This window comes from Bos indicus x Bos taurus, chromosome 10, assembly GCF_003369695.1.
Source record: "Bos indicus x Bos taurus breed Angus x Brahman F1 hybrid chromosome 10, Bos_hybrid_MaternalHap_v2.0, whole genome shotgun sequence".
In the NCBI taxonomy this organism is placed as follows: Eukaryota; Metazoa; Chordata; class Mammalia; order Artiodactyla; family Bovidae; genus Bos; species Bos indicus x Bos taurus.
The window spans coordinates 50,161,945-50,180,753 of NC_040085.1; the positions used below are offsets into that span (position 1 = coordinate 50,161,945).

The following is an 18,809-nucleotide window of genomic DNA, read 5'->3' on the forward strand; positions in this document are numbered from 1 at the left end:
GTGTGCTGACCACACAACTCAATGAGCAGGACCCTTAAAGCACAGCAAAGTAACAAGCCAGGGTAGCTGGAGCTGGAAGGGAAAGCTAGTCACACCATTAGCCACAGGGAGCTGATGGGAGGGAACAGCATGTAGCTGGGACAAGGCAGGTGATGAGAAAATAAAAAGATCAGGTTTTAAAAAACCTCCCTTAGAAAGTCTTTATTGGATTTTATACCTGTCTTATATATCTTTCATTTTTGTTGTTTTTATTTTTTAGATTGGCGTATAGTTGCTTTACAATGTTGTGTTAGTTTCTGCTGCACAATGAAGTGAATCAGCTGCACATACACATATATCCCCTCCCTCCTGGACTTCCCTGCTCCCCATCTCACCCATCTAGGTCACCACAGAGCACTGAGCTGAGCTTCCTGTGCCAAAGAAGGGATACAGATGACCAGGAGGCACATGAAAAGATGCTCAACATCACTAATCATTCAGTGCAGTTCAGTTCAGTCGCTCAGTCATGTCCAACTCTTTGCGACCCCATGAATAGCAGCACACCAGGCCTCCCTGTCCATCACCAACTCCCGGAGTTCACTCAAACTCATGTCCTTTGAGTCGGTGATGCCATCCAGCCATCTCATCCTCTGTCGTCCCCTTCTCCTTCTGCCCCCAATCCCTCCCAGCATCAGAGTCTTTTCCAATGAGTCAATTCTTTGCATGAGGTGGCCAAAGTATTGGAGTTTCATCTTTAGCATCATTCTTTCCAATGAACACCCAGGATTGATCTCCTTTAGAATGGACTGGTTGGATCTCTTTGCAGTCCAAGGGACTCTCAAGAGTCTTCTCCAACACCACAGTTCAAAAGCATCAATTCTTCGGCCCTCAGCTCTCTTCACAGTCCAACTCTCACATCCATACATGAACACTGGAAAAACCATTGCCTTGACTAGACAGACCTTTGTTGGCAAAGTAAGGTCTCTGCTTTTTAAGATGCTATCTAGGTTGGTCATAACTTTCCTTCCAAGGAGTAAGTGTCTTTTAATTTTATAGCTGCAATCACCATCTGCAGTGATTATGGAGCCCCCCAAAATAAAGTCTGACACTGTTTCCACTGTTTCCCCATCTATTTGCCATGAAGTGATGGGACCAGATGCCATGATCTTCATTTTCTGAATGTTGAACTTTAAGCCAACTTTTTCACTCTCCTCTTTCACTTTCATCAAGAGGCTTTTTAGTTCCTCTTCACTTTCTGCCATAATGGTGGTGTCATCTGCATATCTGATATTTCTCCCAGCAATCTTGATTCTAGCTTGTGCTTCTTCCAGCCCAGCGTTTCTCATGATGTACTCTGCATGTAAGTTAAATAAGCAGGGTGACAACATACAGCCTTGACGTACTCCTTTTCCTATTTGGAACCAGTCTGTTGTTCCATGTCCAGTTCTAACTGTTCCTTAGAGAAATGCAGATCAAAACGATAAAGAAGTAACACTTCACACCAGTCAGAATGGCCATCAAAAAATCTACAAACAATAAATGCTGGAGAGGGTGTGGGAAAAAGGGAAACTTTTTGCACTGTTGGTAGTAATGGATTAATAAATTGATATAGCCACTACGGAGAACAATATGGAGATGCCTTAAAAGCTAAAAATAGAACCATCATATGTATCTTTTTTATATGAGGGAGTAAAATAATTTTGTGTATATATATATATGTATATGTAATTTATGGTCACATGACTGACTATGACAATGAAAATTGCTGAAATACAATAATGCATGTGAAATGATGTCCCTGAGAACTATTTATTTTTGTGTCTTATGTTAAGATACAAAGGGAAGGGAAGTCACTCAGTCGTGTCTGACTCTTTGCGACCCATGGACTGTAGACCACCAGGCTCCTCCATCCATGGGCTTCTCCAGGAAAGAGTACTGGAGTGGATTGCCATTTCCTTCTCCAGTTAAGATACAAACAAGAAACCAATACATAGAAAATGTTTTCAACAAAAATGAGCAAACTAGAAAGTGATCAAGAGGTTTATCTGAAGCTAATAAATCATTTTTAATAAACAGAAAAACCCATTTCTCCAAGAATGAATGCCAAATGATTCATATCCTCTTTATTCTAGCTAATAAGGTATTTTATGAGTTTTTTTTTTAATCAAACAATAGCCCATCTACAATTTTTTACTCACCTCCATTGCTGCTACTTTGGGTTAGAAGTCCACAATGACATCTAGTACCAATCATTCTATAAGCACTTTGGAATCTACAAAATACTTTTGTGTGTATCAACTCATAATCTTCTTGATGACCATATAAGGATATTATCCACAGTGTATGGGTATGGATGGTGAGTCTCATAGATGCCAAAGTATTGCCTGGGTCTCAAGACTCCAAACTTGTTCCCTTCACTATAATGTACATTCTCCTTACTCCAGACATTTAATATTATGATAGCTTACTGGCCTCCTAAAGTAATATCTAATACTCCAAACCATCCCTTGAACTAATTTCCATCTTATTTTCCTTAAATATAGCTTTCCCTCTTATTCTCTGGGTACAGATTATTTCATACCCTCTACTCCAGGCTTCTTCATGGTGCCATAGATACACTAGTTTATTCCTCCATTGTCTCTCTCTTTTTATTGGAGTACAGTTGCTGTGTAATGTTGTGTTAGTTTCTGCAATACAGGAAAGTGAAATCAGCTTTATGTATACATGTATCCCTGTTTTTGGATTTCCTTCCCCTTTAGGTGACCACAGAGAATTGAGAAGAGTTCCCTGTGCTATATACTTGGTTCTCAGCTATCTATTTTATGCTGCTAAGTCACTTCAGTCGTGTCCGACTCTGTGCGATCCCATGGACTGCAGCCTACCAGGCTTCTCCATCCCTGGGATTCTCCAGGCCAAAACACTGGAGTGGGTTGCCATTTCCTTCTCCAATGTATGAAAGTGAAAAGTGAAAGTGAAGTCACTCAGGTTGTCTACTTGAAAGTTATACAGTCATGTCCAACTCCTAGCGACCCCATGGACTGCAATCTACCAGGCTCCTCCGTCCATGGGATTTTCCAGGCAAGAGTACTGCAGTGGGTTGCCATTGCCTTCTCTGATCTATTTTATACGTAGTAACAATAGTGTATGTTTCTCAATCTCAGTCTCTCAATTCATCCCACCTTCCCCCTTTCCCTTTTAGTATCCATATGTTTGTTCTCTACATCTGTGTCTCTAATTTTGCTTTGTAAGTAAGATCATCTGTCGGAGAAGGCAATGGCACCCCACTCCAGTACTCTTGCCTGGAAAATCCCATGGACAGAGAAGCCTGGTAGGCTGCAGTCTAAGGGGTTGCTGAAAGTCGGACATGACTGAGTGACTTCCTACTTTCACTTTCACTTTCATGCATTGGAGAAGGAAATGGCAACCCACTCCAGTGTTCTTGCCTGGAGAATCCCAGGGACGGGGGAGCCTGGTGGGCTGCCGTCTATGGGGTCACACAGAGTCAGACACGACTGAAGCAACACAGCAGCAGAAGCAGCAGCAGCAGCAGACCATCTGTATTATTCTGGTCCTCTAGCTAATCTGGCTTCAGAAAGACATCAAGAACTAATTGTTTTCATAATAGTTTCTTTATCTTCTCTTTTTCATATATTCTGAATCATGATCTTTAGTCTTTCATTATTCTTCTAAACTATTTATCAAATACTCTTGTACATGTTTTTTCCATTTTCAAAATGCTTATTAAATGCCATATTCTGTCGACTCCTTTGTAGAGATTACTACATTAAAGTTTGTTTATAATATCTGCAGTGGGTAATGTTATTGATCCCCATTTTACAGATGAAGAAACTGAGAACCCAAGTAACTGACCCAAGGACACACAGCTGGGAAGTGACACAGGTAGAAATGCAACCCACACTGACTGGCTTCAGAGTCCTTTCTCATAAATACTAAGATCTACTTCCCGTGAGAACCAACCCTAAGGAAAAAAGTGGTCACCTATGTAATACATTTGAAGAATTCCTGCCTCAAGAAGCTATGTCACTTTTATTTTAGATTTGGTCTTTGTTGAAATGCAAATCTCACCAAGGGGCTCTTACGTTTTAAGGCATGTAAGTCACTTTGTGTCTTGGTATAAAAGATTTATGAATACATTCCTCAAGAGCAGGAGGGAAAAACAGAGAGAACACAGAAAAGCATGAGATTGGGGAGAATTTCCCATCAAAAGGAGATAAGAGGTAGAAAAGGGCAGATATGAGCCACTAGGCAGCCTTGAATAAGCCTGGCCCACTGACTGTCTTGGCCATGGCCTGGCCCTGTTCCCAGCTACAGACACTCCTCTGGAGAGTAAGTCTTTGCAACTTTTTTTTTTCCCCAGTCTTCGTAACTTCTGCCCACTGATGTGGACAGTAGGCAGAGCTCAGGTACACTGGCTACAGATGAGCAACTTAGAATGACAGACACTCCTCTGGAGAGTAAGTCTTTGCAACTTTTTTTTTTCCCCAGTCTTCGTAACTTCTGCCCACTGATGTGGACAGTAGGCAGAGCACAGGTACACTGGCTACCAATGAGCAACTTAGAATGATGTCATTTCAGAGACATATTGCTTTAGTTTACCTGGATTTTATCCTCAGATTCCACCACCACCTCTATTTTCCCCAACTAAAGCAGACATAGAAATTCAATGAATATAACTGATCAAAGCCGAGCCTCTTTGGTTGAATTAAAGAAGCGGTGCTGGAGGCTCACTTTACCTGCTGCTTCCACACTAGCTACTGCCCATACAGACCCTCTACAGGTACCGGGGCTTGGAGAGTACAGTTCAAACCGCACTCATCCTCAAATTGTGCACAACATGAAATGAAAACCTAAAAGGGTCAAAACCCTTGCCTGAGTTCAAACAGCAGAGCTGGAGCAAAAATACAGGTCTCCTGCCCCAGCTTCACTGCTTTGCCTGCCTGTGCTGCACTGCCTTCTTCTAAGGCAATCCATCCAAGGATTTGGCATCTTCCTACCATGGCAACATTCTCAGAAGCAGCAATCACATGTATGCCTGTGGCGGATTCATTTTGATATTTAGCAAAACTAATACAATTATGTAAAGTTTAAAAATAAAATAAAATTAAAAAAAATAATAATAATAAATCCATCTTTAAGTGATTTGACTTTGACCTTGATTCTCTATGGTCAACATCAGTAATTTTCTGGAGCTAGAAAGTCTTTTGATATTAAGAGAGCTTTCTGTAAGAAAATATCATGAGCACTTTCATCATGTATTGGAATTCTTACTATCACATAAGCTGTATAAAGGAAGGTGACTGAGGAAAAACAGCATCCTGGAGCAAAAGTTGCCACTAATTCTAATGTTTCCCATGTCTCTGTCCTATTAGGTTGCTTGGAGACACACTACCAGCCTAGTGACCTGTGATAAGGCAGGGGCCCAAGTCCCTGTAAGAGCAAATTACGTGCCCCTGCCTGAGCTTCCCAAGCACTTTTTTGCTGTTTTCATCCTAATAGAAAATGATTACTCTGTCTTCAATATTTTAAAATGATTAATCCTTAAATCCTCATAAGGTAAAATATTATTCTTATTCTAAAAACGGGCTTCCCTGGTGGTTCAGTCAGTAAAGAATCTGCCTGCATTGCAGAAGACCTGGGTTTAATCCCTAGGTTAGGAAGATCCCCCTGGAGGAGGACATGGCAACCCACTCCAGTGTTCTTGCCTAGAGAATCCCCATGGACAGAGGAGCCTGGTGGGCTGCAGTCCATGGGGTAGCAAAGAGTCGGACACAACTGAGCAACTAAGCACACACATTCTAAAAGCAAGAAAACTGAGACTCAGAGACCCTAAGTAAGTAACTTATGACTTACTCAAGTGATGGGAGTAGAATTTAAATATAAGTGTGGCTCCCAAACCATACACAGCACACAGTTCAAATAAGATGACCACGGTTCTATCAGGGAGCACTTCCATCTTTGGTGAATACAAGGCATATTCCATTTGGTGCCCAGGTGAGCTCCAACATATACTATTTGTTACATTAGGGGAGGGGCATGGGTTGGAGGCTTAAGCCAGACCAAGTGGTCTACTGTGAATCCTGGCTCTCTGTATACAGTGAGCAAACTGCTTAACTTCTCTGTTCCTAAGTTTCCTCGTCTGACAAATGAGATAATAACAGTACCAACTCCTTCATATTGCTGTAAGGATTAAATGAGAGATCATGAGAGGAGTGCCTGGAACCACAGAAGTACTCAAAAATGTTAGATATTATTTATGTTTTTAATACATAACAATAAGCTTGTGATCTGATCAGATCTTTCTTCTATCCCCATGCCCTTCCTGACTATAAGACAGAAAAGAGAGTCCTAATGTAACACGGCTCCTCTTTTGCACCCATTTAGACTAGAGCAATGGAGAAGGCAATGGCACCCCACTCCAGTACTCTTGCCTGGAGAATCCATGGACAGAGGAGCCTGGTAGGCTGCAGTCCATGGAGTCACTAAGAGTCGGACACGACTGAGTGACTTCACTTTCACTTTTCACTTTCATGCATTGGAGAAGGAAATGGCAATCCACTCCAGTGTTCTTGCCTGGAGAATCCGAGGGGCGGGGAAGCCTGGTGGGCTGCCGTCTATGGGGTCGCATAGAGTTGGACACGACTGAAGCGACTTAGCAGCAGCAGCAGCAGACTAGAGCAAACTGCCCAATGTTTTTCAGCAGAGGGTAAGAATCATACCAACTCTGAGGCCTTGTGAGGAAGATAAAAATGTGTTGTGTTATATATAGTTTAAAATTATTTCTTTTAAAATGTTACATACTCTAAAGGAGTGGATAAAAACTCATAATAATGATTTTATAGTATTTTATTGATTTTAAGACAAACATATTTTAACATTTCTGAAACTGGGATTGGGACCACAGAGATTTCACATTCCTTGCATATAAACCAGGAATTATACTATCTATGTCCTAGGGGTGTTTGCAAGATATGTGCGATGATGTGATAATGAGAGTGAACACATCTGTCACATTTCTTGGTGGGGCATAGTGTCTGGTTTCATTAATATCCACTTTCTTCCTTATCATTCCCTCCCTTACTCCAACAAAATGTTCTTTAAGCCAAAACTCATGAAGCCAGCCAGAGTAACTTAAATTCCCTACTTGGCAAGTTGGATTCTAGATCCAGGTCAAGCAGTACCACTCTGCAGAAGTCTCTCTGATGACCCAGGTAGGAATTAATGTGCCCCTTCATCTGTGTCATGGGCTCACATGAACACCACTGATACACTACACTACACTGTGTTACATGTATAATTGCAATAGCATGAGGTAATATAACCTCTCATTTTTGCATCTATCTTCCCTAATGGAATGTATGAGGGTACCCAACATTTAATAGTTGTTTAATTTTTATTGGGAAAAAAGCAATAAAAAATGTACCAATATTTGATGAACTATTACTAATCTGTTCAACCATAAACAGAATTTGACCTAAATGTTAGTACGGTGGCAGGGAAATGGATTTATCCTGTTCTTAATACAAATTTAATACCCTCCTGGCTGAAGTAATTATTACACATTCTATAAAAGCAAGGTTCAAATTTATTATATATTATTGTATTTCTACAAGAGTTGCTTTAATATTTCAACCACAAATATGCCTCATGCTAAAATTACATTGAATATATCTATAACAAGAAATTATGAGTATTGCTGGCAAATTGGTACATTGATTAGATGGCCACATGTCTAATTAATGAAATCTAAAGAGCTCTGAACCTTGAGTGTCTCAATTAAATATCTGTTCACAAAGTATTCCTTATAGATGATTATGCACTTGCTAGCTTATTTTGCTCATTTTATTGCTTTTGATCTATAATGGCAAGAGCATATCCTTCAAAGCAACACAAAGGGTTAGTAATCAGTGATGATTTCATACTGATTTCTAACTGGTCAATGTATGCGTGCATGTTAAGTTGCTGTGTGTCCGACTCTTTGCGACCCTATGGACTGTAGCCCACTAGGTTCTTCTGTCCATGGGATTTTCCAGGCAAGAAAGCTGGCCAATAGGGGTAAGGGAATGTGTTCTATAACATTAAATATCAGGAAATGCAAATTAAAAACCAAAAATGAGATACCATTTCATTTCATACAGATGAGAATGGATAAAATTTTAAAAGACTGGTTACATACCAAATTCAAGAGAAGATGAAAAGTAACTAGAATTTGTATGCATTAAAGAAGATAATGTTAAAGAATATAATCACTTTAAGAACTATCTGGTAGTTTCTGGTAGACTTAAACCGACACTTATACTAAGGTCTAGCAATTACATTCCTAAGTATTTATGCAGGAGAAATTAAGACATATTTTTTCAAACTAACTTGTATAAGAATTTCTGTGCAGCCTTATTAATAATGGCAAAAAGGTGGGAAAATGTCCATCAGGAGGAGAAAGTATATACAAATTATAGTATATTGAAACAATGGAGCACTAAACAACAATAAAAAATGAACCACTATTACATACAAATCTTAAAACATGATGGGCAAGGAAGGCAGACACAAAACAGTAAATGCTCTCTGATTCCATTCATATAAAGTTCAAAGCAAGACTAATCTATGATAACATAAATCTGAAAAGTTGTTGCCTGTGAAGCATGGGAATTGACTTGAAAGTGACATAATAAAACCTTTGGGGTGATGGAAATGTTCTGTATCTTACTTGGGATAGTACGTATGTTCATTTTTTTGTATGTGTGTGTGTGTTTTGTTGCTCATTCATGTCTGACTCTTTGCAGCCCCATAGACTGTAGCCTGCCAGGCTCCTCTGCCCATGGAATTTTCCGGGCAAGAATACTGGAGCAGGTTGCCATTTCCTATTCCAGGGGATCTTCCCACTCAAGGATTGAACATGTGTCTCCTGCATCTCCTGCATCGCAGGCAGATTCTATACCACTGTACTACTAGCGCCACCTGGGAAGTCCAAATTATAAACCTGAAATCTGTGTATTTTACTGCTTACAAATCTCATTCTAGGAAAAAATATAGCAGGTACTTTGATGATGGAAATTACACTTGAGAGTCAATTTCCTGGAATGGTGAAAACCTGTTTAATTGATTTCAGTATGAAAATTAGCATTTTTTTAGTTTCCCCAGTTAGAGCGTGCAATGCTGAAAAAGGCAGTTGGGTTGTATACTCAAAGACATAAATGTATAAACAGAAAGACATCCTGTTTAGGGAAGAAAAGGTTCTTTGACATCCAGTCTCATCACAAAGGCCAGACCTCGATTCTCGTATCTGCTTGGAAATCTAGCAGACACAGATGCCTCCTTGACTGAAGGCAGACTGAAGTTATCCACAGGTTTAATGTCACCCAATTGGAACAACTACAATAAGTATTCAGAGAGAGATTAATTTCAGCATTGTATGTTCACTGCACATCTTGTGGATGTGAGAATGTCTTCTTTCCAAAGGTCATATCTCCTCCTGTGCTCCTGATTGCATCATCTCTCACCACCTCTAGAATCATGCTCCAGCAATTATCTCTTCCCTGGCTTCTATCTTAATTCTCTTTCTCTTTACTGGGTTTATTCAACCTAAGCAATAAGCATGTTTATATCCTACCCGATTGTAAATAAAAAACATACAAAAGAGACTTCAGCTTTCCTTCAGTGTTGTTACCCCCTCAGGCTACTGCACCTTTCACCTAACTCAGGAGTTCTGATCTTTACTTCCTCATGAGTCAGTCACTTCAGTCACTTCAGTTGAAGTCAGTTACTTCAACCTCTTGCTGTCCCAATTTCAGCCTCAGAACTCTACTAAAATTTCTCTTTAATTGGGCACATTTGTACCAAATGTTAATATTCCCTAACCTATCTGCTGCATCTGAAACCAATAACCACTCAGCCTTTCTTTCGTCATTCTCTACACCTCCATGACAACACAGCCTCTCTCTGGACGTGGTATTTTGGCCAGAGTGGTTACATGATGGAAACTGGGCCAATTAGTTTTTATATCTTGGGAACTGGGAGTTGGAACATGGAGATTTTGTCAGATCCTTTCAGGCATTTCAACAAGAAAGTGACTATGTTGTGACCTGAGCAATCAACTTTTGATCTTTGGGAAAACTGAGCAGTGAAAACATACTTTCAGAAAAAGAAAAGCATGAACACAGGGTGTCAAAAGCAGAAATAAGAGACCACAGGGCCACAGAAGAAGCAGATCCTGTTTCTGATTATTCTCTAGGCCTGGATCTAGGGCCAGTGAATTTTGTCTAAGGGATGATGAGACACCAGCAGAGGTAAGTGTCAGTGTCCTTCCTTACCAAGAGGCCCTAACCAGGTCCTTTGCTGGCCTCTCATCCTCTTTTCAGATTTTTTTTATTCTTTTTTCTCTAACTTTCTCTAACCAAATCAGTATGTCTGCACCTAGCTTCTCATCTTTGCATTAATTCCTATTTGCTAATTCCATTCAGTTTGGTCTGAATAACTATTAACATCTCCCATTCAGTATTTGAATTCAATAGTCAATATATTCAAATTTGTATTCATTCATGAAATACAAAGTTCTTTAAATTTCTCATACAATACTAATTAGCAAAACCAGCATTCTCTTAGGTATGCGGACTAGAACTCTAGGTTCAGCTTTAATCCCTCTATTTACTTGCTCCAAACTTCTACCTGGTTCTAAATTTTATGGTCCTAAACTTGACTATTTCTCTCATTTGCCAGGCTGCCTTTCATTCCAGGACTTAACTGCCTTGGTTCAGGCCTTCATGCATGTTCACTTGAGGTCATTACCTTTTTTAGAAAACAAAAATCCACAAAAAATTAAATATTTCCATGGAGGTAGTAAAATTTCTCGTCACTGTACTCTACACATTAAAGGACATATATAAACACATGTTTGCATAATCCTCACCACAGACTTTTGCACTTAACTACTGATAAGACTTCTCAGCTGTTCTTCTCACCTCGCTGATTATACATAACTCTAGATGTGTCCTTATTCTGTAGTAAAACAGAATTTAAAATTTTAATGAATGCTGTCCAATGTGCCAACAGACCAAAACTTCGATGCTTACATAATTAATATCCTCCCTCCCTTCCCCTTTGAGAGTGTTAGGTCCAATGCAATTCTCCTCATTCAGTGGAACTTGATTTGATTTTAACTCTTGGGTGAAAGTCAATTATTTACGCTTTAGAGCATGGAAGCAAAATGGGTGTGGCACTTAAAAGTAAAGTTAAAATTAGTGTCTCATAAATACAGCTGAAATTTCATCCTTTTCCTATATCACAGGGTACTTTTAAAGCAAATCTATAAAGAAATTATTTTAAACTACCTAAGAGCAAGACATATTTCAACTTTTTTGGCAAAAATAGAGCACATTCCATATAATGATTGGCAATATATGGTCCCAATAAAGGATTTAACATAAGTTCAGTACTTTAAAAGTTTCTTATATTTTGTATTATGGAATACTAAATTATACATGGAAAGTCTCTTTAGTTTAAAACATGCTTAGCATCAGCCAGCTCTTACCTCAAAGAGCATCTGGGAATAAATCCTCACCCAAGAAGCAGTTGGTAACTTGAACTATGGCAAGCCTAGGTGCTGGTGTAATTGAAATAAGAAAATAGGAAGAAATTACAAAGGAAATACAAATTTTTTTTTTTTTGTATCTCAAATAACCACAGACATAACAATATACAATGCCTCTCCAAATTCAAGTTTTCAAAAGCCCCTGCTCACAAATGATGGTAAGCTTTCCTGCCTCCCATAAAATTACACTAAGATTCAGTCTCTGGTTGTATCCTGTGTTTACCTGGCCCACTAACTCAGTCTGGACCCTTCACTTAGGACTTGATAACAGCCAGAAAGAAAATTAGAGAGACAATCTTTGACACTCAGGAACCACAATCTGCTAATTTTTAATACATTTAAAAATATTATCTAAAATAATTTAAATAAAATTAGTAGTGTGAAAGCCTTCTGAGTAAACTTCTGTGTCATAGAAGAAAGAAGGACATAGAAGGGGTTTCCCAGAGTGCTTACTGTTCCTTGATATTAAAATCAAAGTAACTGAGACCATAACATTTGCATTCCAACCTCCCATCCAAGTCCTCTCTCAGCATTAAAGGAAAGATTCTGTATGGCATAGCTGTGGTGTGCCACACAAACATCTGCTCCAAGACAAAGTCATTCATTCATGCAGTTGACAAAGGCACATAGCTGAGTCACTCTCTGAGAATAGCGGAGGTCAAGGGGTTATTCTCCCTTCTCTGGGTCAGCCCACATGCAATGACTCATTGATGGGGGTTCCCAAATGCCTAGCCCTCTTGCTTTAACACAGGGGCCATCCTAGTATCAGAGGCCTAGGATTGGCTGAGGTCTCTCTTGCAAATACATTATGGCTCAGCTTCTTCCAAAAGAAGCTCTGCACATATATCTCTGTTTCATAATGTGTTTCCCAGGAAACCTGACTTAAGAAAGTTGTTATCAAGGGAGCACTGAGGAAGTGACTCTAAAATGAGATCTTTTATCTAAATCCTCTCTGTTGGACTGGCAACGAGGACCCAATCACTGATGCCATGTCAAAAACTGATGGCCTGTGGTATACTGTAACAGAACAATTGTTAACACATTCACTTTTAGTGGGGGACCAATGTGTGAATACCACTGGAAGGAAAGAACTTGCATGTACTACATTGAGGTATTAGAGGCTGGGAGAGAAAGTGATTAGAGCCATGGAATGGAATAGCTACTGAAGCCTCTTAATGCAATGGAGAAAAGACATTGAAAGGCTTAAAGTGATGCTACCAATTTAAAACTAGAGGTAACAACAGCAGACATCTATGTCATTAGATAAAGAAATTCTCACCTCTTGCAGCAGATGCAGAAAAAGTTGAGCATCAGACCCAGGAATTGATCATAAGTGTGGCAGAGCTCCAGAGAAGGTTTAACTCTCAATTTAGACAGGTTGCCTGTGCCAAGATTGGGGCCTTAATTGAGAAAAAAAATGGGACTGTGAGTCATGTGAAAAAAAGTGGGACTGGGGACATCTGGTTTAATTCACTGGAAACTCTTTAATCCTCAGATTTCCCTGAATCCTCTGACAAAAAGTGGCTCTCCCCTGTCAGAAGCTAGTGCTCCACTCTTGCTTGAAAACGTGCAAGAAAATGTGTGCACCCTCTGACAAGACCTACCAAAAGCATTCCCATGGACCCCCAGACCAATAACTAGGAAAAAGAAACAACATAAGCCAGCTAAACAAAAGAGCCTGTAAAGGGAGGAAAAAGACTATGTGTTGAAGGAACGGAAGAACCTCAGCAACATACATGCACCAATAGGAGCGTATAGGAACTGACAGAGTACGTATGAACTGGATTCTGTGAGTACTAGATCAATGTGGATGTATATAAAGTTAGATAGGGAAGACTGGATTGCTATTGAAGCAGCCTTCCTTAGTGCATGGACAGGTTATCTAATGTGTGGGTATCTCAACATGTGGGTATTCCATGAAAATGGACGGTTGGTACACCATCCCACTCAATATAGCACTGAAAGACATCAGAGAGGGAAAAATCTTTCCAATGGGTAGAATTTAATTTTTTTTACCTTTTTTAAAAGTCTTTACTTTTTTATTATTATTTTTTTTACCACAGACTGTCATTGTCACTTTTATTTTGAAAAATTTTTCCTTGTCATTTTCTTACTAAAGAACACATGTCCCTGAGTAAGTCACTTCATTTTTCTTTTTTTTTATTATAAATTTATTTATTTTAATCGGAGGCTAATTACTTTACAATATTGTATTGGTTTTGCCATACATCAACATGAATCTGCCACGGCTATACACGTGTTCCCCATCCTGCAGCCCCCTCCCACCTCCCTCCCTGTACCATCCCTCTGGGTCATCCCAGTGCACCAGCCCCAAGCATCCTGTATCATGCATCAAACCTGGACTGGTGATTCGTTTCTTATATGATATTATATACGTTTCAATGCCATTCTCCCATATCATCCTTCCCTCACCCTCTCCCACAGAGTCCAAAAGACTGTTCTATACATCTGTGTCTCTTTTGTTATCTCGCATACAGGGTTATCGTTACCATCTTTCTAAATTCTGTATATATGCATTAGTATACTGTATTGGTGTTTTTCTTTCTGGCTTACTTCACTCTGTATAATTGGCTCCAGTTTCATCCACCTCATTAGAACTGATTCAAATGTATTCTTTTTAATGGCTGAGTAATATTCCATTGTGCATATGTACCATTGCTTTCTTATCCATTCATCTGTTGATGGACATCTAGGTTGCTTCCATGCCCTGGCTATTATAAACAGTGCTGCGATGAACATTGGGGTACACGTGTCTCTTTCAATTCTGGTTTCCTTGGTGTGTATGCCCAGCAGTGGGATTCCTGGGTCATAAGGCAGTTCTATTTCCAGTTTTTTAAGGACTCTCCACACTGTTCTCCATAGTGGCTGTACGAGTTTGCATTCCCACCAAGAGTGTAAGAGGGTTCCCTTTTCTCCACACCCTCTCCAGCATTTATTGCTTGTAGACTTTTGGATAGCAGCCATTCTCACTGGCGTGAAATGGTACCTCATTGTGGTTTTGATTTGCATTTCTCTGATAATGAGTGGTGTTGAGCATCTTTTCATGTGTTTATTATCCATTTGTATGTCTTCTTTGGAGAAATGTCTGTTTAGTTCTTTGGCCCATTTTTTGATTGGGTCGTTTATTTTTCTGGAATTGAGCTGCAGGAGTTGCTTGTATATTTTTGAGATGAGTTGTTTGTCAGTTGCTTCATTTGCTATTATTTTCTCTCATTCTGAAGGCTGTCTTTTCACCTTGCTTATAGTTTCCTTTGTTGTGCAGAAGCTTTTCATTTTAATTAGGTCCCTTTTGTTTATTTTTGCTTTTATTTCCAATATTCTGGGAGGTGGGTCATAGAGGATACTGCTGTGATTTATTTCGGAGAGTGTTTTGCCTATGCTGTCCTCTAGGAGTTTTATTATTTCTGGTCTTATGTTTAGATCTTTAATCCATTTTGAGTTTATTTTTGTGTATGGTGTTAGAAAGTGTTCTACTTTTATTCTTTTACAAGTGGTTGACCAGTTTTCCCAGCACCACTTGTTAAAGAGATTGTCTTTTCTCCATTGTATATTCTTGCCTCCTTTGTCAAAGATAAGATGTCCATAGGTGTGTGGGTTTATTTCTGGGCTTTCTATTTTGTTCCATTGATCTATATTTCTGTCTTTGTGCCAGTACCATACTGTCTTGATGACTGTGGCTTTGTAGTAGAGCCTGAAGTCAGGCAGGTTGATTCCTCCAGTTCCATCTTCTTTCTCAAGATTGCTTTGGCTATTCGAGGTTTTTTGTATTTCCATACAAATTGTGAAATTATTTGTTCTAGCTTTGTGAAAAATACTGTTGGTAGCTTGATAGGGATTGCACTGAATCTATAGATTGCTTTGGGTAGTATACTCATTTTCACTATATTGATTCTTCCAATCCATGAACATGGTATATTTCTCCATCTATTAGTGTCCTCTTTGATTTCTTTCACCAGTGTTTTATAGTTATCTATATATAGGTCTTTAGTTTCTTTAGGTAGATATATTCCTAAGTATTTTATTCTTTTCATTGAAATGGTGAATGGAATTGATTCCTTAATTTCTCTTTCTATTTTTTCATTATTAGTGTATAGGAATGCAAGGGATTTCTGTGTGTTGATTTTATATCCTGCAACTTGGAGATATCACAGCAGACAACACAGAAATACAAAAGATCATAAGAGACTACTATCAGCAGTTATATGCCAATAAAATGGACAACTTGGAAGAAATGGACAAATTCTTAGAAAAGTACAACTTTCCAAAACTGAACCAGGAAGAAATAGAAAATCTTAACTGACCCATCACAAGCACAGAAATTGAAACTGTAATCAGAAATCGTCCAGCAAACAAAAGCCCAGGTCCAAATGGCCTCACCACTGAATTCTACCAAAAAATATAGAGAAGAGCTAACACCTATCCTACTCAAACTCTTCCAGAAAATTGCAGAGGAAGGTAAACTTCCAAACTCATTCTATGAGGCCACCATCACCCTAATACCAAAACCTGACAAAGATGCCATCAAAAAAGAAAACTACAGGCCAATATCACTGATGAACATAGATGCAAAAATCCTTAACAAAATTCTAGCAATCAGAATCCAACAACACATTAAAAAGATCATACACCATGACCAAGTGGGCTTTATCCCAGGGATGCAAGGATTCTTCAATATCCACAAATCAATCAATGTAATACACCACATTAACAAATTGAAAAATAAAAGCCATATGATTATCTCAATAGATGCAGAGAAAGCCTTTGACAAAATTCAACATCCATTTATGATAAAAACCCTTCAGAAAGCAGGAATAGAAGGAACATACCTCAACATAATAAAAGCTATATGTGACAAACCCACAGCAAACATTATCCTCAGTGGTGAAAAATTGAAAGCATTTCCCCTAAAGTCGGGAACAAGACAAGGGTGCCCACTTTCACCACTACTATCCAATGGGTAGAATTTGGGGCAAGTTACCTGATCATTCACTTTGCATGCAAAGAGAAGTGGCCCATGGTAAAAATATACATGGACTCATGAACAGTGGTGAACCACTTGCCTAACTTCTCAGGAGCCTGCAAGAAGAAAAATTGGAACATCACAGTCAAAGAGACTATAGAGGAGAAATGTGGATGGTTTGAAAGAAAGAGTTCAAAATGTGAAATATAGTGTGTTGCATGTTAAGGTCCACCAGATAGTATGCACCATGGAAGTAGCAACGAATAACCAAGCAAACAATGATGATCAGCTGTGGCTGAAATAGAGATTATGTATGAATTCAAAAGCCTGGGCTCCTATTAATCAAGGCTGAGCAGGATACTGCTGCTGCTGAATGCCCAACACACCAGCAACAGAGATCAATGCTGAGCACCTAATAACAACAACATCTTTCAAGAAGATCGACCAGCCACTTGGTAGCAATTGATTACACTGAACCTCTACTCTGGGAAGGGCACTGCTTCAGTTTAACTGGAATCAACACAACTCCAGATATAAGTGTGCCTTTTCCACACACATAATTTCATCTTTGATCAAGGGTATTACCTTACAGTAGTGTTTGTGCAGCAGCAGGGTCCTCACCAAGGACTCTGTTGTTCCATGACATACCACATCCAAACCCAGAAACTTCCAGATTAATAATTTCAATAATAAAAGCCTTTGAAAACACATTTGAAATGCAAACTTAGAAATGACACCCTGATGGGATGGGATACCGTACTGCAGAATGTAGTATACATTCTAAATCCATGACCATCACACGGTATTGTGTCCCCAGTAGATAGAACACAGCAGTCTAGAAACCAAGGAGCGTCCCTGCTTATTACCTCTCTCAATGTCTCAGATGGAACATCTGTACTTTGCATCCCCACAACTTAGCTTCTCCTGCTTATAGAGTATCTGACTCCCAGGGGGGCCCTGTTACTACTGGGACACAGTGAAGAACTAAGAAGCTTTAAGATACGGTTTCCATTCCATCTCTTAAACCTATGGCAGGAAGAATTGACTCTGATCATTAGGAGAACGTAGGGCTGAAATTACACTATGTGGACAAGGAGGAACAGATCTGGCACCCATAAGCGACTGAGGAAAATCTTCACAATTACCTGCCAGATTTGATGGTGAATGGATAAGAATGGCAAAATGACTGAGATCTCAGGTCACTCAGGGATGTAATCTGGGTCACCACAGGAGGTATGACAGCTAGACCAGGAGAAGTGCTAGCCATCAGGTAGGAGACATATAAAATGTTATATATAGGAGGAAGGTAATATGTTGTGGTCTTGAGAGCAATTGCAATTACAAGGGCTCCAGCTCATTCCAATAACTTTCTTGTAAGTTTCCACAGGAAAAGAGATCAGCAAGCTATCCCAGATGGTGAACTTGAGAAATGAAGCAAGAGTGTTTGCGTGACACACAGGGCAGACTATAATGGATGTCAGAGTGTGATGACTTCAGGATCAAGGAACAAATCCAGAGTCAAGCCCTGGAATGGCCCTTAGTTCCTGGACTGACACAGACATCAGTTCACAGATTTCCACATTGTCCCAGAATGTGCCCTAGTTGTGATCTTCAGGTTAAGTGACTCCAGGTCTACAAAATATGTTTATTGTCACAATATAATATCATATGTAGCACAGACAGGTAACAGGTAGCAAATATCAATAATAGTATTGCAGTTGCCATTTTATATTTGCTTGCTCTGTTCTAGGAGCTATGTTGAGTATTTTAAAAAGTACCATGCTAAATCATTGAAACAATTCTCTAAAAATATATTAACTATTCCTGCTATAGAGAGGAGAAAACCATGGCCTGGCACAATTCAGCATCCTGCCTAACACCACAAGTCTAAAAAGTGGTAGTGCCTACATTTGAGTACAAAATAGGAAACGCCAAAGCTTTCACGTTGCAACACGTTGTTATATAGATAACTGGAAACTATAAAAAGTACATACTTTTGTTACGGAAAACATAATTTGAATTTAAACTGCCTGATTTGAATCAGTTCTAATGAGGTAGATGAAACTGGAGCTGATTATACAGAGTAAAGTAAGCCAGAAAGAAAAACACCAATACAGTATACTATGCATATATATGGAATTTAGAAAGATGGTAACGATAACCCTGTATGTGAGACAGTAAAAAAGAGACAAAGATGTATAGAACAGTCTTTTGGACTCTGTGGGGGGAGGGGGATGATTTGGG

The 18,809-nt window shown here is 39.3% G+C and overlaps 1 protein-coding gene across 2 annotated transcripts in view; it reads right to left on the minus strand.

Moving 5' to 3' along the window:
- Nucleotides 1-18,809, minus strand: part of UNC13C (unc-13 homolog C) — a 706,036-nt gene that overhangs the window by 670,355 nt on the left and 16,872 nt on the right. For both annotated transcript variants that reach the window (XM_027553963.1, XM_027553962.1), the window contains exons 2-3: nt 12,864-12,984; nt 11,525-11,596 (exon numbers count right to left, since the gene is read on the minus strand). The gene's annotated coding sequence lies outside the window, so the exon portion shown is untranslated. The remainder of the gene's footprint in view (nt 1-11,524; nt 11,597-12,863; nt 12,985-18,809) is intronic.